Here is a 14766-nt window from a genome sequence, read left to right as displayed (position 1 = left end):
AAGCAAGCCCTCCCCAATAACTGTAGCATCACTCGGCTCTTTCTAGGTTAGAGTTGACTTTTGCTTGTAACCTTGAACCCACTACCTGTCTGTTTACTTTAAGCCCTCTCCACATGGGGGAGCCCCTTTCCAAGTAGCTGTCGGCTTTTCACCCAACAAAGATGCTGAAAATTCCACCTCATGATAAATTAATTCCGAGACGACCATCTATGAGTTTCCTGGGACACTGCTAGGCCATCCCCACAGCACCTGAAAAGCAGCCAAAGTCTTTTACAAGACAAAAAGGTAAAGTTTGGTGGGGGACAGGAAGAGGAGGAACTAGAAAACAGCAGGGATTCTGATAGTTTAAGCTTTTATAATCTAGTTGCCCCTCAAAACACACAAATGAACGATCAGCCCCATTCCCCATCCAGTTTGAGGGATGAAGCACAGGCTTCAGGCACGAAACAAGGAAAAGCACAAGTGTCCCTCTGGTGACTTTGACTTTCTTCCAGGAGAAACATGTTCTGTTCATTTTGCATACCTGATTAGCATACCTGAGAGAACTCACTACTTTGCTTGCTGAAAACATCTAGGAACAGGAACTGAAGGAGGAAACGGACCAAGAGCTCTGCTGCTATGTATGTAGGCAACAAGTGGGGACCCTGGAGCATTTCAGGGTCCCCACTCTGAAGGGCTCTACAGCTCTCCCTGCAGACCCACTTCCTGCTGAAAATGCCTGTACATGACCCTTCCTCTAAGAACTCAGCCTTGGGTAAAGAAGCTGGTGACTGTCTCAGAAGATAGGCATCATTCATTCATTTCCTGGAGCCATAGAAGTGAACACCCAAGAGTATGTACCAGAGCTTGCACAGAGCCTCCCACTGTGGGCACCTGCTCTGCGTGAGGCCTAGTAGATAGAGCAATTACTTTACAGGGACTTAAAAAGACACTGTTCCTAGCATTTCTTTTTCTATTGGGAAACCAAAGTGACGCATACTCTGAACTGCTTCCATGGGCCACTGAAGTCAACCACTACATAACTCAAACCCAGCAGATCAAGGGAGCAAGGCTCTTTCACTAGTACCCAGGCATGGGGCTTGGACTGCAGACACAAGGCTGAGCAGCTGCAGGCTCACAGACAGGAGAACAATCACAGGACAAGGAGACAGGGATCTACTGTAGGACACAGAGATAACAGCAAGTTACAAACTGGGGCTTTACACAAAACATTTTATATACATAAAATCAATCTCTCTCACTCTCTCTTTCTCCTCCCCGTGTATATTCTTATGATTGGGGCTCCAACCAGCCAGCATCCTGGGTTTTCAGGTTTGCCCATATTCTCTTGGCAGGATACAGCTATCTTTGAATGTCACTCAGCTGGCAGGAGAGGTGCCACCACTCTTTCTTGGAGTGTACAAGAGCTGCCTCCACTTCACCTGTACCAAAAAACTGCCCCCAGGCAGTCTTTGGGACAAAATCTTTCTCTCCTCTGGGATAGGAGAGGGCTGAAAAGTAGCTTGCTACCCAGGATGCTGAGCTGAGTATGCCAAGGGACAGGTCTCCTGGGGGCAGCACAGGTGGAATAGGACTGCCACTGGCTTCCTTTGCAGTAAAGTGCCTTCTAAAGAGCCAGCCAGGCTTAAGGGAAAGGAGGTGGGGGTTGTTACATCATCATTCAGGGCTAGGTTTGCCACCATGCGCATCAGTCATGGGTTGGAAAGGCCCCTTCCTCCTGTCCAAGCTTTTCTTGGGGGAGGGGCAGGGATGGGACACAGGGCCTGTAGTCTGCTAGGCACACATACTCCATCTCTGAGCTACGCCCTCTGTGTGAGGAATTTCTCTAAAAGATAAATTCTCCAACACTCTCACATAACAAAAATCTCCATTTTCAACTAATGGTATCCCCAAATAAAAGCACATCAAAGTAATGGCAACTTTAATATGCTAAGAAATGTCATCTTAAAGATAACTGTCTGGCCAGACTCACTACAGGGGCCACCTAAGTGTGAATTCTTAACCTGCTGTCACCACACAGTGGTTGCTTGAAAGGGATTAGCAGACAAATTGGAAGCTTTAGGCACTGGGGCAGGGGATAGGAATGGCCAATGTGGCCTTCCCTGAGTGGGAGGGGAGGAGACTGAAGCCAGCAGGGTGGTGGGGGTACAAATGCTGCCAGGTCTTACTTAGATCCTGTTCCTGAGAGGGACCAGAAAAAAGGGGCTCCATTCCCAAAAAGGAGACATTCAGGGTCCCTGGGTCTTAACCTCTCTGCAAGATTTGGTACAGACCCTCCAAACAGCAGCAGGGCCACATACACAAGGCCCAAGTTTTCACAGACAGTCTACTCTGCTTCAGAACAGCAGGCTAATTTATAAACTTTTAATGGAATAAAGTGCTTTTAGTATATTCTATCTAGAAACACAAACAACTCTTAACGGGAGACAACCACCCCCACTAACACATTAACAAGAGAAAGGACACACGGGTAATTCCCATGTAAACTTCAATGTAATTGTGCTTAGAGTTGGCTGGACTCTGCTCCTTCTTTCCCAACCACATCAAGCAATTCTCCTGTGAATGGTAGAGACCAACTCTGTATTATGCAAATCTGCTGCCCTGGAGACCCTATTCACACAGGCACTCATTCACCCAAGCACACACAGGAGTACCCTGCCTAGGCTCTTTGAGGAGCCTTCCTGTGCAACCTCTAGGTATCAATTGGATCATCCAGGACTAGGGAGGGAGCCTTACTTTTCAACTCATCAGGGAAAGAGTAGGGCAGATTACATTGGGTGGATGGGTGGGGAGTACCCTGTCTTTCTGAGTTACTTCTGTTTCACACTGGGGAAAGGGGCTACCCTGCCATTCTGAGTTGCTGCCCTGTTTCTGGCCTCAAGGTGAGGATGGGCCCTGGGCCTTCTCGGCATACAGGAAACTTTCACTGCTTTCGCTGTCGTTTCCTTCTGCGGGCTGGGATTCCAAATCCTGGCTGAGCAGCGACCTCTCCTCCGAACCTGAGGTACTCACAGTAATCGACTTCTGTTTCTTGTCATCTTCGTCGTCATGAATGCGCAAATGGCGACACAGCAGCAACTTGTTCTCGAAGACCTGGTCGCAGCGCTCACACACTTGGGGCTTCTTATTGGCCATTGGTCAATGAGCTGGGGTTCGGCCGAGCTGCCTTCCCCGGCTTCCTGGGACCCGTGGGGTCCCTTTAAGCGGCCACGATGCACCCCACCATGCACCACCTGGTGCTTGAAGAGGTTGGCCCGGCGACCGAAGGCCAGGCCACATTCGCTGCACTCGTAGGGCTTCTCGCCGCTGTGCACTCTCTGGTGCTGGCTAAGTCCTGAATGGCCGCGGAAGGCCTTGCCGCACTCCTGGCACGAGAAGGGCCTGTCGCCGCGGTGGCTGCGCTGATGGTGGATGAGCTGCGAGATGCCCTTGAAGGCTTTGCCGCACTCCTGACAGATGTAGGGTTTCTGACCGCTGTGGGTGCGCTGGTGCTCGATAAGGTTGGAGCTGCGGCTGAATGTCTTGCCACATTCACCGCACTCGTAAGGCCGCTCGCCGCTGTGGATGCGCGCATGCTCATGCAGAGCGAAGCGCCGCCGGAACACCTTCCCACACACTCGGCACACGAACGGCTTCTCGCTGCTGTGGATGATCTGGTGCTTCATAAGGTTGAAGCTGCGCGTGAAGGTCTTGCCACACTCTCCGCACTCGTAGGGCTTGTCGCCACTGTGGATGCGCTGATGCTCCAGCAGTGCCAAGTTCCGCCGGAACAGCTTCCCGCACTCGCTGCACTTGTACGGTTTCTCGCCTCTGTGGACGATCCGGTGCTTGATGAGATTGGAGCTGCGGCTGAAGAATTTTCCACACTGCTGACAGAGATACCGTTTATCTGCGATTCTGGAGTGCCGGTACCTTACAATGGAATTTGGCCTGAAGTCGTGAGGACGTCTCCGCACCATGGATCCCGAGGTGTCTCCGAGGAGCCCTCTTCCAAAAAGTTTCGGCCTTGAAGTCAGCATCTTGCTCTTTATCCCATTTCCTGTAATGACAGAGCCACAAACTGTCACTTCAGGTTTTTTTTTTCATAGTGCTTCCCCCTCTTTCATTTTCCCATCAAGAAACTGCAGAATAAAACACCACCACCACCAACAATAACAACAACACATCAGTCAGGCAGAAGGGAGAGCTTCTGCTCTTTCTAGAGGGCAGTAAAGTCTCTTTTCACCCATCCCCAGCAAGGGAGGCTGACACCCATCACTAAAGAGGACATTTCACCCAAAGTTTCAGTATCTATGCCACTTTCCTTAGGCCAGTCCTTACTTTTTACCCTTGCCACTAGCAAGCTGGCTGAGGGTGCCTTGCTCACCAGCACAGGATGCTGCTGCAGTCCCCATTCTGTCTGCAATCCAGGGCTTCTCCCCTCTCTCCAGCTGGGACACCAGGTTAGGCTTAGAGAAAGCAAACCCTGTTCATAGAAATGAAGAAAATCAGCACCTTTCTAGCTAAGGGCAAATTTTTTTTTTTCCGAGACAGGGTTTCTCTGTAGCTTTGATGCCTGTCCTGGCACTAGCTCTTGTTGACCAGGCTGATCTGGAACTCACAGAGATCCGCTTGCCTCTGCCTCCTGAGTGCCAGAATTAAAGGCTGTGCCACCACCGCCTGGCTGGACAGAATAATTTTTAAACAGAGTTCAGCCTGTGTCTTCAGAGAGCAAAGACCTCCTCAGAAAGTATAGCCAAGAAAGATTATCCCTTGTCTTGTGCTTGGGGGCAGCATGTTTCTCCAATAAAACTCAAGTGAGAATTCCAGAAGTTTTATGGGAAGATGTGTCCCCAACTTTCTCTTGATGGTCAAAGAGAACCCAGGGAAGGAACCAGTCTCCCTCGGTCAGATGAGACATTGGTGGTCTGTAGAGTCAGAAAGAAAATGGAAGAGGGCTGATTCTCACAAATCCTTACCCAACTCAAAGCCAGCCAGGGAGCCATCTCAGCTAGAAAGATGCCAGAACAGAGGACGGCCCCAGCTTAGACTCTGTTCATTAGAGGAAGAAGTTGGGACTCATTACTCTTCTCACTCACTTCCTGGTGCTTTTGAGTTCATCCACACAACCTGTGAATCTTGGTTTTGCCTGGAACTGGCAAGATGGACATCCTCTAACAGATGCACAAACACAGGAGCGTGGAGCATGTTGAAGAAAGAAGAGAGCAGCAGGCTGGAAGTTGCCCCGGCTCTTGCCTAGATGTCTCCAGGCTTGGAAACCAAATGCACTGCCTGGCCCTAGCAAGGGGCCTCACAGGCAGTGGAAGATGTTGCTAACTTCTATAAAGTAAGTTGAATGTCAAATACATCTGTTGTTAAAAATAAAATGAGTCTAAAATTCTGCAAGTAAATATTCCTGTATAATAGGCATCTGTTTATCAATAGAAAGAAATTTTTGGGCAGTCTATGATTTTATGTGCAAAATAAGTCTGAAAGGTCATTACTGAATTTATCCTGAACATTTACAAGTCCATATTATTCTTTTTGATACCACAGTTGATCTACAAGGTATGGGTCAAATAAAAAATGTACTTATTCTTGGGTTCATAGCCATCAACAAGCAAAAAAATTCAGAATCGGAGTCCAGAGACAGTAGGTGGGACTGGGTGTGTGTACATGGTAGGGTACTTACCCACTGACACCAAATGGCTGTAGTTCTCCAGCATCACCTGCTTGTAGAGCTTCCTCTGTTTGAGATCCAGAAGCTTCCATTCTGCCTTTGTAAAGTACACAGACACATCCTCAAAAGATATCGGTACCTAAAACAAGCAATTTATGTAGTAGGGAATTAAATTCCAGGTTAAGTCTAGTTGAAAACAGTAAAACATGGCAATCCCCCTGCCTCAAGGGAGTTCAGCAGTCAGGAGAGAGTCAGCAGCAAGTATTACTGCCACAGGAAAGAGGAACAGACAGATGTTGAAAACCTAGCAAAGGGAACTCAGGAAAGCAGCAAGCCACAGGGGTTGGGGGCGGCGGGGATGGCAAAGCATTCTGCTGGCCTGAGACATCCAGGGCAGCAGAGGGAAACTGCTCTGGGCAATTCGAGGACAGTAAGGGGGAGGCTGACTACTTACCTTGGGCTTTGCTCTCAGAAGACTGGCTGCCATAGTCAGGGCTCGGACCACAGAGGGCACAGCTGAAAGGCTGAGAGAAGAGGGTCAGTGAGATCAGGGTGGCTCGGTGCAGCCACCCTCAGCTTGTTTCAAAACCTGCTTTATTTTTCTTGCCAGAGAGTAGCAAGGTGAGACAATGAATGCTGTGGTGTGTGTGAATGAGGTATGTCCCAAAGAAAGGGTGAATTTCTTTCCCAGAGGCCAGTTTCTGCGCCCTCCTTGGAGGACAAGGCAAAGGGTTTTCTCACTCTGGAAGCTTCACCTAGGCTACAGATCACCACACTTTCCTTACATCTTGATGGGGCCACTGCAACAAGATACCTGCTGCAGGGGGCTTAAAACCACACATACATATTTTCTCCCAGTTCTGCAGGTTGAAAGCCTGAGATCTAGGTGCTGGGGGTGGGTGGGTCCTCCTTTCATCCTGAAGGCTGCTTTTCTTGCCTCTTTCAGCCACTGGGTGGCATCCAGTGATCCCTGACTTGTAGCTGCATCCTTCCAAAGCTTTCCTGAATCTTCACATGGATGTCTTCTCTATGTGCACTTGGATCCAAATTTCCCTAGTGTTATATGACACTATTCATTGAGTTAGGGCCTACCATACTCCAATATGGTCTCATTTTAACCTTACTTACATTTCCAAAGTCCGACTTCTAAGTAAAGGTATCTTCCCAGGAAGTTGGGGATGGGACATGAAGCGATCATTTTGTAGAGACACAAGGCAATTCAGTCCTCAACACATTCCCAAACTTAGCTTTCATGCTTTTCTATTTTGGCCCATTGAGTGGGCCAAAATCCAGGGATCACATACCAACTTTGCTCATATGCCCTCTCCAGCCTTCCAAAAGAGCATGCTCTTTCTCTATCATTGCCTTCTTTTAAAAATTATTTTTATTTATTTTATTTTAATTATATGTATGTTTAAGTACCATACATATAACCCAAGGTACCCAAGGAAGCCAGAAGAAGGTGTCAGATCATTTGGGACCAGAATTACAGACGGTTTTGAGCCACCACGTGGGTAGTGGGAATCAAACCCCAATCCTCTGGAAGATCAGCCAGTATTCTAAAAGGCTGTGCTGTCTCTGCAACCCCCTTCATTTCCTTCATTTTTTAAATCTCTTTCTTCTGGTCCCTCCAAGTTTCCAGACATTCCTGGAAGCTCCATTTATGGGTTCCTCTTCCTTTAGTGTCTGGGTTCATGTTAAAAAAAAAAAAAACCCTCCAGACACACAATTCAACTTCCAGGCGCAGAGTGATAGCTGCTAGTGAGCAGAAAGAGAAGAGTGGGACACTGTGAGGCACAGTGGAGTGTGAGCAGAAAGAAAAGAGTGGGGGCACTCTGATGAGGCGATGGTAGGCTGAGGGTGGCAATGTGCTTGCAAGGGAACACAGGCAATAAAAGTCCCGGACATGGCTCTCTGTCAGTAGTGCTTGTGTTGCTAAGAACTGGGATGATGGACACAGGCAACGAGACTGGGTGAGGACAGCAGGAAGTTGTTTCTCAGTCCAAGGGCTTGAAGGGCGACAGAATAGATAAAGTTTACTTTAGCCTCGGAGTTCTGTGCATCAGTTAGTATAGAAGCTTGTCAGGCAAATGACCATTTCAAGAATGTTGTTCAACCAGACTTGAGAGTCCTGAGTGGAGCAGCAGAGAAACCAGGAGGAAGTCCAGTGTGGCAATGGCTCGAAAGAGTTTTGATATGCCTGGTGGGCAACTAAAGCTTGTTTGTTTGCCAGTGATAAGGCCACAGGAGAGAAGAAGAAGGGATGGAGTCTAGGGAACACAAGGACAGCCACATATTTATGTAAAATTTAAACTGTCCCCAGATCCCTTGATGAACTGTCAATCAACACTGACCAATTATAAAGTCATATTTCTGATGAAGTTTCTTTTTTGTAGGGGTGTTTGAGACAGGGTGTCTCTCTGTAACAATTCTGGCTGTCCTGGAACTTGCTCTGTAAACCAGGCTGGCCTTGAACTCATGAATATCTGCCTGCCTCTGCCTCCTGAGTGCTGGGATTAAAGGTGTGTGCCACCATTACCTGGCTTCTGATGAATTTTCTATGACTCACACGAAAAAGATCATTTAAGAGGTTAGAGAGATGGCTCAGTGGTTCAGAACATTTGCTGCTCTTCCAGAGGACCAAAGTTCAATTCCATATCAGATGGCTCACTTCCATCTCTAATTCCAGCTCCAGGAGATCAGATGACTCTGGCCTTTATAGAACCTGTACTCTTAAGCACACACTCATATTACACACACACACACACACACACACACACACACACACACACCATTTGTGGCTGGAGAGATTGTTCAGTGGGGTTATAGTTCAAGTGTCAAGAATGGAGACTGGATATCCAGCACCTATACAAATACCAGGTGGGTGTGTTGGGCCATCTGTAATCCCAGTACACAGGAAACAGAGACAGGGATCCTTGGAGCAAGCTGGTTAGCTAACACTAACTAGCTCAGTTGAGCAGCCCTGGGTTTAAGTGAGACTATCTCTCCATATATAAGGTGGAGAATTGTTGAGGAGGATACTTAATGTCTACTTCTGGCCTTCATATATATATATATATATATATATATATATATATGCATGTGCACGTGCGCTGCCATGTGTGTATGTCCTTTCATATGGAAACATACACACACTCAATGCCTATTCTCCCGCAACACAAGGAAAACAAATCCATCTGAATGGTTACTCAATGAGTTAAGCACAGTTACCACATGGCCAGGCAATTTCACTCCTGAGCGCATACTGAAAATAATTTCAAACAGGTGTCTACACTAAAAACCTATATACACACATTCATAGCAGTCACACTAGCCAAGGGGCAGAAACTCCACGCGTCCATTAGCAGACAAATGGATAAACAAAATGTGGTATATATAAACAATGGAACATTATTTGTATTTAGAAAGGAAGGAAATTATGACGTATGCTACAACATGAACGAACCTTGGGGATTTTTTGCAAAGTTAAAAATGCCAGATCCAGACACAAACGGCCACATATTTTTTGATTCCATTTATATGATGTAATGACATTTCACAAGAGCTGACTTGACCTAGTTTTTAGTTGTGGCTAAAATCTTTGTCTTTTAAAGACAGTTGCTAAGCCCCCATTCCTACCACATCCTATAAGGTCTCAGTCTTTACAGCCACTAAATACTCACCCTGTCCCTGCTGCTTTCTTATCAGGTTCTCAATCAGGGACTAGATCCCAGAAAACTAGATGGCTCCTACAACCCCACAAGGAACTGGCCCAATTCCTGTTATGCACAGATATCCTAACAGTTTCCCTGTCCCTAAATGCACCTCCATGTGGTCCCAAGTGGCTGTTTTCTCTCATTCAGGGGTGCAAATAAGAGAATTCTTGCTGCCTTTATTGTGGTACAATGTCACTGTGTAGTGAACTCCCTCAAAATCTTTATAGAATATACTGAGTCTGAAAGAGGCAAATTCATAGCTAGAAAGCTGGCCTGGGAGCCCAGATATGAAGAATGACGTAGTGGATTCAGGGGTTTCTTCATGAAGCGATGAAAATGCTCTCGGACCAGATGCAGGCTGAGCAGCACAGTGAGTGCACTGCATGCACTGGATAGTTTCCTTTAAAATAGTGCCTTTAAGTTTGAATTTTTAAATTTTTATTGTTTTATGTGTATGGGTGTTTTCCTGCATGCATGTTTGTGTATCAGTGGATTATTGGTGCTCACAGAGACCAGAAGCAGGCATTGGATCCCCTGAAATTGCAGTTACAGATGGTTATGAGGTGCCATGTGAGTTCTGGACATCGAATCCGGTCCCTCTGTAAGGGCAACCAGTGTTTCTAACCATAAAGTCATCTTTTCAGCCCTGCAAATGGTATCTTTTATGGTAAGTGACTTTTGCCTCATCAAAAAAAAGAGGGAAAGGAGGCTGGGGAGATGACTCAGTTGATAAAGTGCTTACTTACCAAGAAGGGGAACCTGAGGTAGAGAACAACCAGCTAAGACCTCCCTACATAGACTTCTGGCCTCCCTGCATAGAAATGCATCCGAAATCTCACACAAAAACGTACACACATACACACAAATAAGAAGGGAAAGGGGTTCTCTTCATCATTTGGATGTCCACGGGTTACATCTGCATTTCATTATTGATACACTACAACACCAAAAGAGTGTGGAGGAGATGACCCCAGTGTTTCAGGTTAAAATTACTGTTTTAAGCCTGGTGGTGGTGGTAGCACACACCTTTAACCCCAGTACTCAGGAGGAAGAGGTAGGCAGATCTCTGTGAGTTCAAGGCCAGCCTGGTCTATAAAGTGAGTTCTAGGACAGGCTCCAAAGCTACAGAGAAACCCTGTCTTGAATATATATATATATAGTTTTAAAGAAACAACATGATTATGGGGAAGCAGCATGCAGATCTGCGAGTTCGAGGTCAGCCTAGTCTACAGAGAGAGTTCTAGGACAGCCAGGGTTACACAGAGAAACCCTGTATCGAAAAACCAAAACCAAGCAAACAACAAAACACAAACCAATCAACTGAATAAACAAACAAACAAAAAACCCAAACATGATCCAGGGAGATGACTCTGCAGGTAAAATCACTAGTCATATAAGCCTGACAATCAGGATTTGATTTCTGGAACTCACATTTTAATCAAACAAAACATATGATAGTGCAAATCTGTAGATGAAACCGACTTCCCCAAATTGTCCTCTGATCTTGTGTGCATCATGGTGCATTCTCTCTCACGCCAAACAAAAACAATGCGGGTTTGTTTCCCACCATAATGGCACCATGCTGACACAATCCATTTCAGAGAAGTCAGAAGTCCACTTGCTTCAGCCCATCCCTCCCCACATTTGAGGTGGTACACTTCTGTTACGTTGTCCTTAGAGTCAGGCCCAATGGACATGGTTTTACCTGTAGAAGGATAGACCCTTGGAAGTGATAGTCACACAAGGGGGTTACACACCATTGTCTGTCCTTGAGACCTACCCCCTGAAAGTCAGGCATGATTTCAGCTCTTGCCAAGACACAACAAACCTCATGGGGATCCCAGGTAACTACTATGTAACTCCAGTCTGTTCGATCGCATGCTCGTGTGTGTGTGTGTGTGTGTGTGTAAGCTCTGGAAGAAGCTTGGTGGAACTGGAAAACATCTTCCTCCCATTGACTACCTTTGTGGGCCTCCAGAACACAGGACAAGCTGAAAGGTGATTCTAAGCCTGGAAGCTCAGGTTTGTCCCCATATAAGGTTGGGCCTGCCTGAGGCACAGTAGGTTGGGGTCTCAGGGCGATCATCTAGGGAACAGATCAGCCTGTAGACAGAACACCCCTTCCCCTAGGCTTTGGTCCTGCCAGGGGTCTTGCTCACAGACCAGCTTCCCCCAACTCCTGCTTGCAAGGAGCAGGAGGGGAGGAGGGTGAGAAGCCAGGACGTGTGGTGCTCAGAGCCTCAGAGCACCATCCTACAGGCTACCACGAGGTGGGGGCACTTTTCCCAGACAAAGAAACCTTAACCCCACCAAATAATCAGCAAGAAAAACATTCAGAATCCTCCTTATTTACATCACAAGGGGATTTGGGGCCTTTTCATCTATCTACAAGAAGGGAGGTGTAGGTTACTTAGGGTGGAACTTTCCTTGGGGTCTAGCAGCTCAAGACTCCCAAATACTTCTTCTCCACCCCACCTGCTGTTCCTGCCCTCCCTCCTGACCTGGTAGAAGAGCCAGAGAGGGCCATCTGAGGAGCCTGTCCTGCCAAAGCCCTCAGGGGTCTCCCCTGTGACTACAGGCCCCAGGCTTAGTTCTAGGAGGCGGGAACCAAGGCTGGCCTAGACAGAGGGCCAACCATGGCTGATCCTCTGAATAGGTGGGTCAGATCCTGGCCTTTTCTGCCCACAGCCTTACCAAAACTGTCACTCAGAGTAAACTCACAAGGCCCTTCCCAATTCCTCCCTCAGCTGTAGTCAAACTGGCCTCTCAGGAGTCAGAACACTCTTGCTTCAGGACTTTCATACCAGCTATTCCTTCTGTCTAGAATATTCTTCCAAAACAGAAGCACATGGCTTATTATTTCATCACCTTTTCTAGTCACAGCACCTAAGCTTGCAACTGTGCCTTTTTCAGCTCCTACTATCTTTCATTCATCCTATGCAGCTACCATTTTAAGCCGTTTATGATTCATGGTCTGTGCTGTCACTAGAATTCCAACCATAGAGCAGAGACTTTTGCCATCTCCTTCTCTGACAGATCTCAGAGAAGTCTGTAAGAACCCAGCTCATAATGGGTCTTGGCAAATCCTTGATAGACGAAACTAGTCATCCTAGCACGACTGCAGTTCCCTGTTCAGCTCTGCTCACTCTCTCACCCCCTTTCCCACCTCACTCTGCTCTTACCTTCCTAGGCATTGGCTTGGTTAAGCTTATTGCTCTTCCCTTGAATGGGGGAAGCACGCTGGGCATTGGTCAACACACACAACCCTCCACTTCTAAGAGCCACAAGTTCAGGATTTTGACGTCCTGTCCCAGTGTGGGGGCCCTTAGGATTGTGCCTGCGGACTGTTGGCCAGGCACCCTGTGTAACAGTGCCATGATCACACAATTTGAGCCTTCCTGGAGGAGTTCCCCACACCCAGGGGTGCAAAACCCAAATTACCTGGGTAGATCAGCAGTGCAATGCTCCTGTGCCAGACCCCGTACCAGCGTCTGAAAATCAGGAGAGAAACGTAAAAAGATGGCTTCAGTTCCCTAGAGCCCAGACAGGCCGGCTTCTCTTCCCCGAGGCGCTAGAAAGGGGCATTCCCGAGCCACCCTGCCCAGTCCTTCCAGTGTTGGCCCACAGCCCAAGGCTTCCCCAAACACCTCCGCCACCGCTCCACTTTCCACCCTCCAGCCACCTGTGCCCACCATTCCGCACCGCTGCTGAGATGGGCCCGCGACCCGCAGCGCCTCTCTTTTCCAGCCTGCCTGCGTACCTGCGCACCACGCAGGTTTGGTCTTCCCTCTGCAACCCTACTGTGGGCAGAACCGAGGCTAAGGATGCTGCCTCCGAGAAGCTCTCCCGGGAGGCGCCCCTGCAAAACTCAAAGCTCTCAAACTGTTGTCGATTTCACCTCTGTTCAGGAGGTTTGTATTGCGTGGCTGTCCATAAGCCAGGTCCGCCGCTGCTGCGGAGGAGCAGGGTGCGCAAGCAGTCAGGGCCGGGGCGGGGGGGGGGGGGGGGGGGGGGGGGGGGGGGGGGCGGCGGCGGCGGCGGCGTGGGAACCGGGCGCAAAGGGGGACACAGAGCATGCGCGACGCTGCAGGAGGGCGGTTCGGCCGGCTCTGGGCCCGCTCCTGTCCTGCTCCCGCCCCACTCAGGCATCTGGTCTCGCACCCCACGCACCGGGACACTTCCGTTTTCCGTTCTGGGTTACTCTGAAGCAGACAGGTTGCAATGGTCACCATATCATAGTCCTGAAGCAGACAAAGGAAAAGCTGTCGACCCCATATCATTGGTGACGCACCTCTCATGGATCAGACCATTGAGCATTCCATCCATCCATCCATCCATCCATCCATCCATCCATCCATCCATTTTGCTAGCATCAAGTGGCCGGGCCATGGTCTCCTAATTAAAGACCATGCCTGTGAGCAGGAAGGACAAGAATCAGAAAGGGAGTATAGGGCATGAAGGGGGATTTAGGAGGTGGCAAGGTAGAGATGGAGAGAAGAGAGGAAGTGAAAAAAGTGGAGGTGCCCTACTGAGCACAAGGACTTTCTCTGGTTACTCTATGTGGTCAACAAGCCAGACCCCCAGGGTAGGCCATTAGGAATGCCATTTCCCCACAGATCACCATCTACATAGTGGAAACCCAAGGGTTAGACTTGGACACTTCTCTTTGGACAGTTTTGAGATCTTCCAAGAAAAAATTATGACAAAGAGCAAAGGATAAAGAATAAGGAAAATCAACCACATTGCTGGTTCTACTGATGCCTCCCAACCCCGACTGCTGGGAACTGAGCTGTATCTTCCCTTATAAAGCTGACCAGGCCAAACCCAAGGCAAGGAGTCCTCTGCAAGTCCGTGATCCTACTGTCCTTTGTTCCAGGCTGAGGAGGAAGGCTAGGACCCCCCAGCAAAGATGCTTCTGGCAATGAAGAGTGGAGAGCATAAGGGGGCAAAAGCAAGCTCTGCTTTGGAGTCCCTTTCCTGGAACAGGCTGGGAGGGACCCAGGGACCCTCAGCTGAGGGTTTCAATGAAGAGATGCCCTCTCACTGGGGCTGCTGGAATATGTGTGCACCTCCTGACTCCTGGGCCCGTGGCTGCACACGAGAGACATTCTTGTGGAGGTTGGCCCCATTAAAGATGGAGAGATGAGGTCACCCTGAGCTGCTAGGAGAGCTGGGAAGGGTCCTCCCCCGGTCCCTGTGAAGGGGTGCACGCTGACTTTAGACTCCCATCTCTAGAGTTGCGTGTGGGAGTCAGGTCCTTACAGGCTCTGCTTGTTTGCTGTGGCCACTCCAGGATTCATATTCCTGAAGCAATCAGGGAAACTTAAAATGTTTTAGGAGCCTGGCACGGTGGCACACACCTTTAATCCCAGCACTTGGGAGGCAGAGGCA

At 48.5% G+C, this 14766-nt stretch overlaps 1 pseudogene; it reads right to left on the bottom strand.

The window, feature by feature from the left end:
- Window positions 1-1463: 1463 nt before the first annotated feature.
- Window positions 1464-13087, bottom strand: LOC121437023 (annotated as a pseudogene).
- Between the last annotated feature and the right edge of the window lie 1679 nt (window positions 13088-14766).

This window comes from Microtus oregoni, unplaced genomic scaffold, assembly GCF_018167655.1.
Source record: "Microtus oregoni isolate MIOR12 unplaced genomic scaffold, Mior012 000050F_031, whole genome shotgun sequence".
NCBI classification, from domain to species: Eukaryota; Metazoa; Chordata; class Mammalia; order Rodentia; family Cricetidae; genus Microtus; species Microtus oregoni.
Note: the sequence above shows the minus strand (reverse complement) of the source record. Positions and strands in the feature narration are given on the sequence as shown.